This window comes from Rousettus aegyptiacus, unplaced genomic scaffold (genome assembly GCF_014176215.1).
Source record: "Rousettus aegyptiacus isolate mRouAeg1 unplaced genomic scaffold, mRouAeg1.p scaffold_m13_p_3, whole genome shotgun sequence".
NCBI classification, from domain to species: Eukaryota; Metazoa; Chordata; class Mammalia; order Chiroptera; family Pteropodidae; genus Rousettus; species Rousettus aegyptiacus.
The window spans coordinates 10,468,113-10,478,562 of NW_023416306.1; positions in this window are offsets into that span (position 1 = coordinate 10,468,113).

Sequence of the window (10,450 nt, forward strand, 5' to 3'; positions counted from 1 at the left end):
TAGAGACTTCTGCTGCCACGGAGCCCTCAGGCGAGCGAGAGAGCCTTAGAGGAACAGAGACAAAGGGTGGGGAAGGAGCACTGGGAACACACACACACACATGTGCACGCATACATACATGTAACGAGATTCCGATACGCTCCTCCCACGCCGAGATGCGAATCACGGATGCAGTGGGTCTCCGCACCAGTGGAAGTGGATGGTGGTAAAAAGATGGAGATACACTGAGCTAGACCGTTTGTATGCCAAAGCATCTCAGACCTGCCTAACTGTCAGCCTTGGACATCGGCCCTCGCTGGATCTCTCCTTATTGGCATTTCACTCCACCTTTCTTGGCAGCGTATTTTGGATTGTACTGGATCTGGACCCCCTCTTACTCCTGTCTACTTGGAACTTTTTACCTTTCTTATCTAGACCAACCCAACCTAATTCAACTCAACTCAACCCACTTCAGTTCTAAATTCAACTCGAGTCAACCCAGCTCTATTTCCACTCGACCCATTCGAATCCAACCTAACCCAATTCAGTTGAACTCCACTTCACTCAACCCAATCCAGCCCATCTCAACACAAGCCAAGCTGGCTCAACTCTGCTAAATTCAAGGCAAATCAGTTAAACACGGCTCCACCTAACCAAAGAGTCATTGAGAGGGAGATAGGAACTCAGATACAGATCCAGCTCCATTCTATCCAACCAAACTAAGTTGTATTCAACCCAACCCTCCACAACATGACATAACACAACTCTACTCCACTCCACCCAGATCAAACCAACTACACTCAGCCTAACTCAGCGTAATTCAACGCAACTAAACCCATCCTTGTCCATCTCAGCTCTTCACCTTTCATATCTCCTCCTTCCTTCCAACACTAAATACCCACCTCTCAACCATCTCCCCACTAAATCATTCCCTAAAATAGTGAGACACAGAGTTAATGCCTGATTTGAAGATTCCATCTCCTTGCTCCTCCCCCAACCTTAATCACATCCCTCTACAGGTAATAACTTTCATTCATCTCTGACCCTCCACCACTATTTACCCCTACCCTTTCGTGAAACTCCAAGACCATGAAGCCTCAGAGACCCCAAGCCTATACGGGCTCTCATCTCGGTACACACTACCCCAGGGAAGGGAGGTCTGGAGGACATTTAGATTGGGGTCACGGAGGGTTCCAGTCCTAGAGGAAATTTGACGGGCACCTTGCAGACAAAAGCAAGATCTGGCTCGACTCCCAGGGAGAAGAACGCTCTGTCCCTGGCTCTCTTTCCGCTCCTCTCTGGCCTTGCGTTCCTTTGCCTGCCCTTACCGATGTCTTAGGCTCCGTATCTCTGTTTCTCTGTCTCTGTCTCTGTTACCTCTGTCTCAGTCTGTAGGTGGCCTTGTCTCTGCATTTCCGTCTTGGATACTCTCTTCTTCTTTCACTGTATCTGAGCTGACTCTATCTTGCTGACTCTCTCTCTCTCCATCTCTGCCATTTCTAGCACAATCATTTCCAAGTTGTGGCTGGGGAGTTGTTGCTCATAAACAGAGATGTCTCCATCCCTTCACCCCCTCTACTTCTTCCCTGCCAAGAGAACACTAGTCACCTGGGCTGCCTGAGAACCGCTCTGAGGTTACTGTACCAGACCCGAGGCCTCCCGAGCCCAGGACCTAACACAACATCCCCAGTGGGGAAATCAGAATTATGCACCCTAGACCAGTTCCCTCATGTTCTAGATGAGGAAACCAGCCCCAGATAGTGCAGGGGACTTGCCCAAGGTCATTCAGAGTTAGTGAAGTGAGAACGAGGCCCTCTGGAGCCCGAGACCCCAGACTCTGACATAGAGTAGGGAGGTTTGGGTACGAGACTGGCTGGGAGGTGAGCAGAAGAACAGTAGCGCCTCTTCCCAACCACCTCGAGGCCGTCTCCACGACCAGGGGAATTACCTGCCCTTCCACTCCATCTCAGAGCGGTGCCTCCCCACCCCTAAGAAAATGTGTTCATTGAGGGGTGGGGAAAAAAGGAGAAAAGGAGTATTCCGGGTGCCCTTTTGGTGACCCCTCCCACCTCTTAGAGAGCCCAAGGGAAAGCCTTCATAGGTCCAGTGGAGAGGAAGAAGCCTGGGTTTGGCCTCCTGCAATATATCTTGCTGCCTGTGAGGGGCAGAGCTGGTGTTTTAATCTGACTGAATCCAGAATTCAGAATCCACTCACGGAGCCCCTGGCCTCAGGCTCCCTACTTAGCCAGGCACAGCCCCCAAGATGCTCCTGGTCTTGGTCTGGCTGAGCCTCCAGGGCCAAGAGCCAGGACTGCATTCCTCCCCAGCCGCACCCGCCACCAATTTCTGGTCAGTCTGGGCTCCAGCAAGAACCAGTGCCCCCAGGGGGCTGGGCCAGAGCAAGGCCCTGGAAAAGGCCCTTTGCCAGCCAGAGGTGTGGACCCAGCTCTCAGCTCCTGGCCCCATGGCTCGCTGCAGGCCTGACTGCCCTGGAGACGCCTCTCTCAGCAGCTCCAGTTCCCCGGGCAGGCGACAGCCGGGGCCTTCCTCGGAACTCTAGGATGTCTGAAAATAGAAAAGGAGAAGAAAAGGCTGTGGTCAGTGTGGGGGGCAGCGGAGACGCTTAGAGGGGGTAGGGTGAGGGAGGAACTAGTTTCTAGGCCCATGGACCGACGCCACCATGACCAGTCCTGACTTGATCTCCAGTACCCTCATGCCACTTCTCTAAGCCTCCCGCTTCCTGTCTCTCTGTAGAAGGGGCATCAAATCATTGGGCCCAAACCTCCATGGAACAGCTCAAGAGACTGCAGCCCAGAGCAAGAAGGAGTTTGCCCAAAGACACGAAGCAGAGAAAGAGCCGGATCTGGGACTCTTGGACCTCAACTAGGTCCTTCCCCAGGAGGCTACTGGGGTGAAATGCTTTTGGGGCCCTGTATCTGCCCCATGTGCCCAAGATGACAAATTCTCACCTTGCATGAATTGTCCCAACCCCAGGAGTGAGTGCCCTGTTCCTCAGAATGCACAGCTCAGCCTCCTTCCAGAGGCCGCGGGCAGGCCTCTTGCCGCTCCCCCACTGGCCTCTGCCTTGGCCGGCTCTGCTTTCTCCTGTCCCCACCCTGGATCCAGCCACGCTGGGCACGGACAGGGGGACTCTGAAACCCACTCTCAGCTCCTGCCCAGACCTCAGGATAGGCCAGGCCCCATCCCCGTGGCAGACCTTGGAGGGCTGAACTCACTCGCACCCACCCCACCAGGAAATGTTCATTCTTGGAAGATCCTGACGCACGAAACTGAAACCTGCTTGCCTGGCTTCCTCGCTGCTGCTCCAGGGCCTCACAGCACAGGTCACTTCCTCTGCCCACTGGCTTCTCAGAGGTGGGCCGGCTGGGATCACAGTCCCTGGCAGCATGACTGCTTCAAGAGACCACGAGCGTGAGTTCCTGTCACAGACCTTCTAGCTGTGGGGGCCCATGTGACTCTGCCCTGCATAGCTCTTCCTGTGGCTGATCTGAATCTCTATCCTTGCCCTGTGACGAGCCGAAACTATCAGGACAAGAGCTTTCCGTGAGTTTTCTGAGTCTTTCTGGTGACTTATCGAACCTGAGGGCCGTTTGGACACCTCCCGAACTTGCAGTTGGTGTCGGGCGTGAGGTCAGTCTCATGTGCGGACTGTGTCCTCTAACCGACAGCTGGCCGCAACTTGATGCAGCTTCTCTTGTGATTATTCATTTAATTCTCACAATAACCCTCTGAGGTAGGTAACTTGACTGAGGTCACATAGCTGGCAAATGACAAAGGCGCAGTCTGAAAGCAGGCATCCAGACCCTGGAGTCTACCCCCGTAACCACTCCGCTGTACTGCCCACACAGGGGAAGCAGACGGGGGCCCTAAGAGGTGGAGCTGGGGCTTTGCAAGTGACCGTTCCCAAAAGCGTTCCTCAGTAAAGAGGCCGAGTTTTGTCCTGGGGTCAATGGAGAGCTGTCGGTGGTTTTAAGTAGGGAGTGATGTGCATAGCTGTGGGTTTTAGCAAGGACCCTCTGGGTGCAGGCTGGATGGCAGACAGGCCCGAGTGGGGAGGGGACCAAATGTTGCTACTGCAGCAGACCAGGTGAGGACGATGGCGCTGGACCTGAGCCGTGGTCTTGGGGATGGAGAGCAATGGACATGCTCCAGGTCTGCCTAAAAAGCAGACTTGATAGGACTTGGAGTCTTGGGGACAAACTGGGTTTAGAGTATAAGGGAGTGGGAGGCGCCAAGGGTAACCACACCCAGGCTTCCAGATTAGACACTTAGAGTGCTGAGAGAGGAAAGACAGATTCGGGGTGGGATGTACCATCACTAATGGTTCCAGGATCCTAAAGGGGTCAGTGCTCCAGAACAAGGTCACTCCCACCCACCTCCGACACCCGGTCCCTTGTCTGGACCAGAAAGAACAGTGCCGCTAGCTCTGGAGCCCAGGAGGCACCCTTGCCTACCTCCAAGTTGCCACCAGGTGGCAGCATAGGCTGCCTTTTTCTAGGAAGGCCGGTAGGAGGAGGAAGGGAGCTGTCAGCTGGGGATGCACACCCACTGGGAAGGCCTGTGGGTGTGAGCTCCTGCAGCTGAGGCATCCAAAAAGCTCCATCTAGGAGTCCTGGATTCTAGATATTGCCCGTGACCCAGAGTCAGCACCTGCCTCTCTCCGAGGTTCATGTTTCACCCAGTAAAGAGTGTGAGCCTTGCAAGGGAGCCAGAAGCAGGCACAGGGACTTTTAAACCCTTCTTTGGCTTGTCACCCCTAATAGCTGTGGGTTTCAAACATATCTGTAGAGGCAACATCTTTTTTTTACAAACCAAATCCTAATTACTCCCACTTCCACCTCATATATAAAACAGACCAAATTTATATGAATCTGCTCTAATCACAGTGAGAGTGGGGACCCTCCCAACCCCATCCAGAGGATAAAAGCCAGAGCCCTCACCCTGGCATTTGAGGCCCTTCACCCCCTTCCTCTGCAGGGCCATCTCCCACTACTGCCCCCGCTCCCGCTCCCCACCCAGACCACACTCTTTCCCGCTGCTCTGTCTGCCTGTGCTAGGCTTTCTTTGAGAAGACCCAACAGCTCTCCCCTCCTGACTCAAACCCTCTTCATCCTTTAATGTTAGATCCTTTGTCACTGCCTCCAAAAAGCCTTCTCTAAAGCCCTGGTAGAAAGAGTCACTCCTCCCCCACACTGCCCCGCACCTCAGTCACCTGGCACCTGACGTGGCCGGGCACTTCCTCTGCCTCTGCATGCCTCATGTTCTAAATATGCTCTCCTATGGCCCTCCCACCTGCTCCAGGGTGCCTCCAGGTGGGAACCAGGCCTGATTCCCCTATAGCCTAGTTTGTCCAGACTCACCCAGCTGGAAGCTGGCAGACCAGCCCCTGCCCCGCTGGGCTGCACGGAGCCTCACCAGCAGATAGTTCACCCTGCCTGGGCCTCCACTTCCCCCTCTGTGTAATGGGGGCTGCTGTCATGTAACTAGGACTACGTGGAGAGTCAGGACTGGCTACATAATTTGCGGGACCCCACGTGAAATGAAAATGTGCAGTGGCTTGCTCAATAATATTGTTTAATCTCAAGACAATGATAGCAGAGCATTAAAACAAGCACATACAGGTTGCTCACCCACAGAGCCACCTATGAAGTTTGTGCACACAGAAGGGGTCTGAAATCCGGCCAGCCTGAGCCCAAACGTGAGGCTTTGTCCTCCAAGAAGATAGGCACCTCTTTCTTCCATCAGAGGCACTTTCTGATGGCCAGCTGTGGTCCAGCAAGGCTGCAACTGCCCAGCAGGGGGCGCCTTTTCCTAAGTCACGCAAAGGTGTGGGATCAGCCGCTGCCGCCCTGCTGAGGTTCTGCGAGATTTCATGGCCCTGGAACCTGCACTGTGCTCCCAGACTACCTGTTGAATGAGGAAAGGGAACCAGAAACTGGACACATGAGATTGGAGAGCGGGGGCTAGAGCAAAGACTGGCACACGATTGTGGCCCATTAATGTTTGATAACCCACTAAATGAATGCTTAAGACCAAACATCTGAGAAATGGCACTGGGAGAATTAATTACAGAGCTAACAGAGACTGAGTAACCATCAGATCCAAGGTTTTCAATGGTGTTCTTGGAAGCTGTAGGGATCTGCGAAGTTGTGTTGAGGACAACGCAGGGGGACATAGGAAAAGCCAGGTGCTCAAGAATCAGCCACCTCACACCTTTCATTCCCTTTGTCTGTCTCATATACTGTTATTCCCATGTAAACTTTTGTTTGCAGAAGAATTCTGCTGGCTCAGGCAGGGCAAGAGGCTCTCCCAGGGTCACACGGCAGAGGCTGGGGAGACCAAGGCAAAGAAGAGAGATCAGAGATGTGAGGCTGGAGGTCAGCCTGCAGCTCCCAGATGAGAACCTGTGACAGTAAAATGCAGGGAGAAGAATGAGCATCAGAAACTGAAGTTTTATACCAGAAATGTGAAATCAAGGCAGAGGATGTGAGACAAACCAGAGGATGGTAACCTCAGAAAAAAGATTCAAAGTCAAGTTTCAAGTTCAGAGGCCAAAGATGGGGGCTCATTCATTGTTTCGTTCATTCAGTTGGTGTTTACTGAGCACCTACTATGCACAAGGCACGGTTCTAGGCTCTGAGATACAGCAGTGAACAAGACAAGGTCCTTGTCCTCACATTCTTGTGTGTGTGTGTGAGGGGTGGTTATCAGGAAAGAAACATTATTATAAGAAAAAACAGGAACCAACCAGTCACATGAAGAAAATTAAATGGAGTGAGAGAAATAGACTGCCGGTAGGTGGGCTAGTTCATATGGGGTGGTCAGGGAGGGCCTCCCTGAGGAGGTGACATTTGAGCTGAGCTCTGAATGAGATGGGGCTGCTGTGGCCCCAGCTGGGGGGGGGGGGGGGGGTAGCGCCTACAGAGCTGCCCTCTCGGGGAGCCTGCAGATTCACATTGCGAAGTTGGGCAGGCTGGGCAGGAAGTCTGGACCCCTGTAACCGTATCTCCAGGAAGGAGGAAGCCAGGAAGGTGCTTTCAGCAGTTGTATTCATCAAGGCCGCTGCACTAACCCCCAGGCAGCACCAGAGGCTCCTCAGGGCCCCCGTCCACCTTCAGCCTCCTAGGGAGGAGACAGCAAGGGAGGGAGGGAGGCCTAGCGTGGGCCCTGGATTCCCTTCCAGACAATAAATGCTTCCAGGTTGCTGGGGAGCATTCCGTGGGTCACAGCCGCATCTGATCTCAATTACCCCCGGTGTAGGGTTCCCGGCTGGGTGGGGGCAGGGGTGGAGGGAAGGCCATTTCTCCACAGTTAGCATATCCTGGCCCACTGGGCAAAGGCACCCCAGGACAGGTCCCCCGAATGTCAGGACTCGGGGAGGGGATTCTCTCCAGAAGAAGAGGGCTGGCTCTGGTGGGGCAGACAGCCTCTGCCTCACAGCCATGTCTCTGTGTGACCTGATGTGAGTCACTTAACCTCTCCAGGCCCCTGTGGAAATGGTGAAGATTCTGTCTTTTCCTTCCAGGAAGGCAAAGCTCAGTGCTGTGGGCTGGGGGCTGGGCTGAGGTCGGTTGGGATGGGCTGGAATGGGGTGGGGTTACTAATCCCTTACTTTTTCCAGCCTTGGTTACATCTTAACCCTCATGCAAATTACACCCACCTACCCACCCACCCCACTCAAGACTGTGTGCAGGAGTTGTCAGGTTAGCACCTAAAACAGACCAAGGAGAAGACTCCCTGCCCCTAACCAACTTGGGCAAGACACTTTACCTTTGTGGGCTTCAGTTTACCCATGGCCACCTCCAGAGGGGATGAGCCTCAAATGAGTAATAAGTGTAAAGCTGGTTTGAAAAAATACACATTAGTAACAGCATTGTTTGACCAATTTTACAGTCAACAACCACCACCAAATTGGTGGTATGTCTAAGCCCAGGGAGAAAAAGACCCTGGATTTGTAAAAAGTCTGCATGACCCAGTTTCTGAGATTGATGTCTTTGAGCAAGTCTCCCCCCACTCCAGGCCTCAGTTTCTGCATCCATAAAGATGCCTGCAGACAAAGTTCCACGCCGAAGAAGAGGGTGTTTTGGGCCCCTGTCATGCCAGCTCCGTTTGCACAAAGGGGTGTCGCTCAAGCTACACTGGGTTTCCTTTAGAAGATAGAACATGCTCCCCTGCGTTTTACTGTGTACCTTTTGCCCTCGAGGGACTGCGTTCAGGTTTTTAGTGGGACAAGGGAACGTGAGTGGGGGCACAGGATGGAGGGAGCGGGTGGGGGAGTTACCCGGGAGGTCCAATCCCGTTTTTGAATTAAAAAGCGTCTTGTTTTTAATTTTACACGTGAGGCGACGCCGGCTCTGGTCGGGACTCGAACCGGGTCCGGAGGACCGCAGGGGCGGGGCGCGGCCGACCTTCTCGGGCTGCCGGCCCGGAGCGGATGCCGGGGTCAGCGGAGCGCGGGCCGCGCTTCCTCCGGCCGCCCAGGCCGCGGGTCGGCCGGCCGCTGCGCGGGCGCTGCTTTCTCCTTTTATGTCCGCGCGGGGCCGGGAACTCCCTGCCCCGGCCGCGGCCCGTGAACAATGCGCCGCTTCCTGCCGCCCGGCCGGGCCGCGGCCCCGCTCCCGCTCCCCGCCCTGGGCCGCCGGGAAATGGCCGGAGCCCGGCCGGCCGCGCCGGTACACCGGGTCGCGCCCCGGGAGACGGCAGCGGCCGGGAGGGGCCTAGTGCAGACCCAGGGCCACGGGCAGGGGCGGAGGTGACCCGGCGCTGGCCCGGCGGCAGCTGGTGCACGTCTGTCATCTGCACGTACGCAGGGCACACCGCTTGAGCGCGCGTGTGCGTGCGTGCGCCACCTGAAGTCGGTAGCACTGCCCTCGGGCGCGGCCGCCTGGCTGTGCTCAGCACCGAGTCCCCGCTCCATCGTGCACAGGCCGCACGGAGCTGCATTGCAGGCGCGTAGACATCTGCTGGCCGCCTCCACAAATTGTGGTGGGCATCTCCATCCAACGTGCCAGGCGGGCCTCGTATGGGCACCCGGCTTCAGGGGTGAACGAATCCGAGAAAGGCCTGTGGCCCCCTGAAGCTTACGTTCTAGTGAGGGAGGGAGAAAGTAATGACTTACATAGTATATTTAAAAGGGATCCTTTTTTAGAGAAAATAGAGAAGAGACTGGCATGGGAAATTAGGTCTGTTTTAAATAGGGTAGTTATGGGTATTTTAACCGAGACGGTGGCATTTAGGCAAAGATGCACATATATACATCTCAAAAGGATACACAATAAACCCCCAAGTATGTGCATTACACAAACACGCACTGTTTACATCCATGTCCATATATATATATGTGCATATATATACAAAACATATGTATCCATATATATACATATGCACACACTATGCGCAAGCACTTTACATACGTGTGCATATACATGACTGCGTGCGATGCATTGCATACGTACAGTATGTCTATCCACCCCATGCAGATCTATATATTGGTGTGTGTCACCTCTATGCACACACAAATGTGCACATTCATGACCATGACCTCAGATATCTATTGCCACCTCATTTACCTATATTCTTCAATTCACAAGTACAGGGCCAGTGTAGGCTTATACATTTACCTTACCTCAAGTATGCAATTTTTCTAAATTCATAATCTGCTTAATAATATCATAAAACATTTGTTTGCATGTCTTGTATTCATTATGTAAAATACACCACATATGCATAAACACCTTGTGTAAATGTATGCCTATACTGCACACACCCACAAACACACCTACACGTATGTCTCTTTCTTACACAAATGTACAGTATGCACGTTTCCCACATATTCCCTTGCACCTGTTCTGTAGATCCCATATACACGTGACATGTGCAAATAGTAGTAACATCTACGGAGCGCTTACTATGCGCCAGATACAGTGCTAGGTGCTTTACTTGGATTATCTCATTCAATCCTTAGGACAACCCTATGCAATAGGCACTATCTGTTTTGCCTGGCAGTTAAAAGCTCGCCCCGAAGTCAAATTCTCTGGGTTTAAATCCTGGCTTCGCCAATATCCAACCTCTGAGAGCTTCAGTCTCCCTACCTGCAAAGTGAGGGAATGGTAGTCCTTACTATTAGGGTTATTGTGAAAAGTCAGCAAGATAGTAGTAATGCATGAGAAGCAGCTAGGACAGTACCGGTACATAGTAAGTGCTCAGTAAATGCTAGGTGTGATGCTTATTATTATGGTCCACTTTATAGATGAAAAAAGTCAGGCTCAGTGAGGTTAAATGACTTATCTGCGATCACACAGTCTTTAAGTGGAGGAGGCAGGCCTCACGCGCAGGTCTGTACGACCCTACAGTTCAGCCCCTTGAAGCCTTCCACCACTCATGCCCCTACATCACACAGCGGGGACAAGAAACACACACGTGCACGCACACGCGCACACACGCACACATA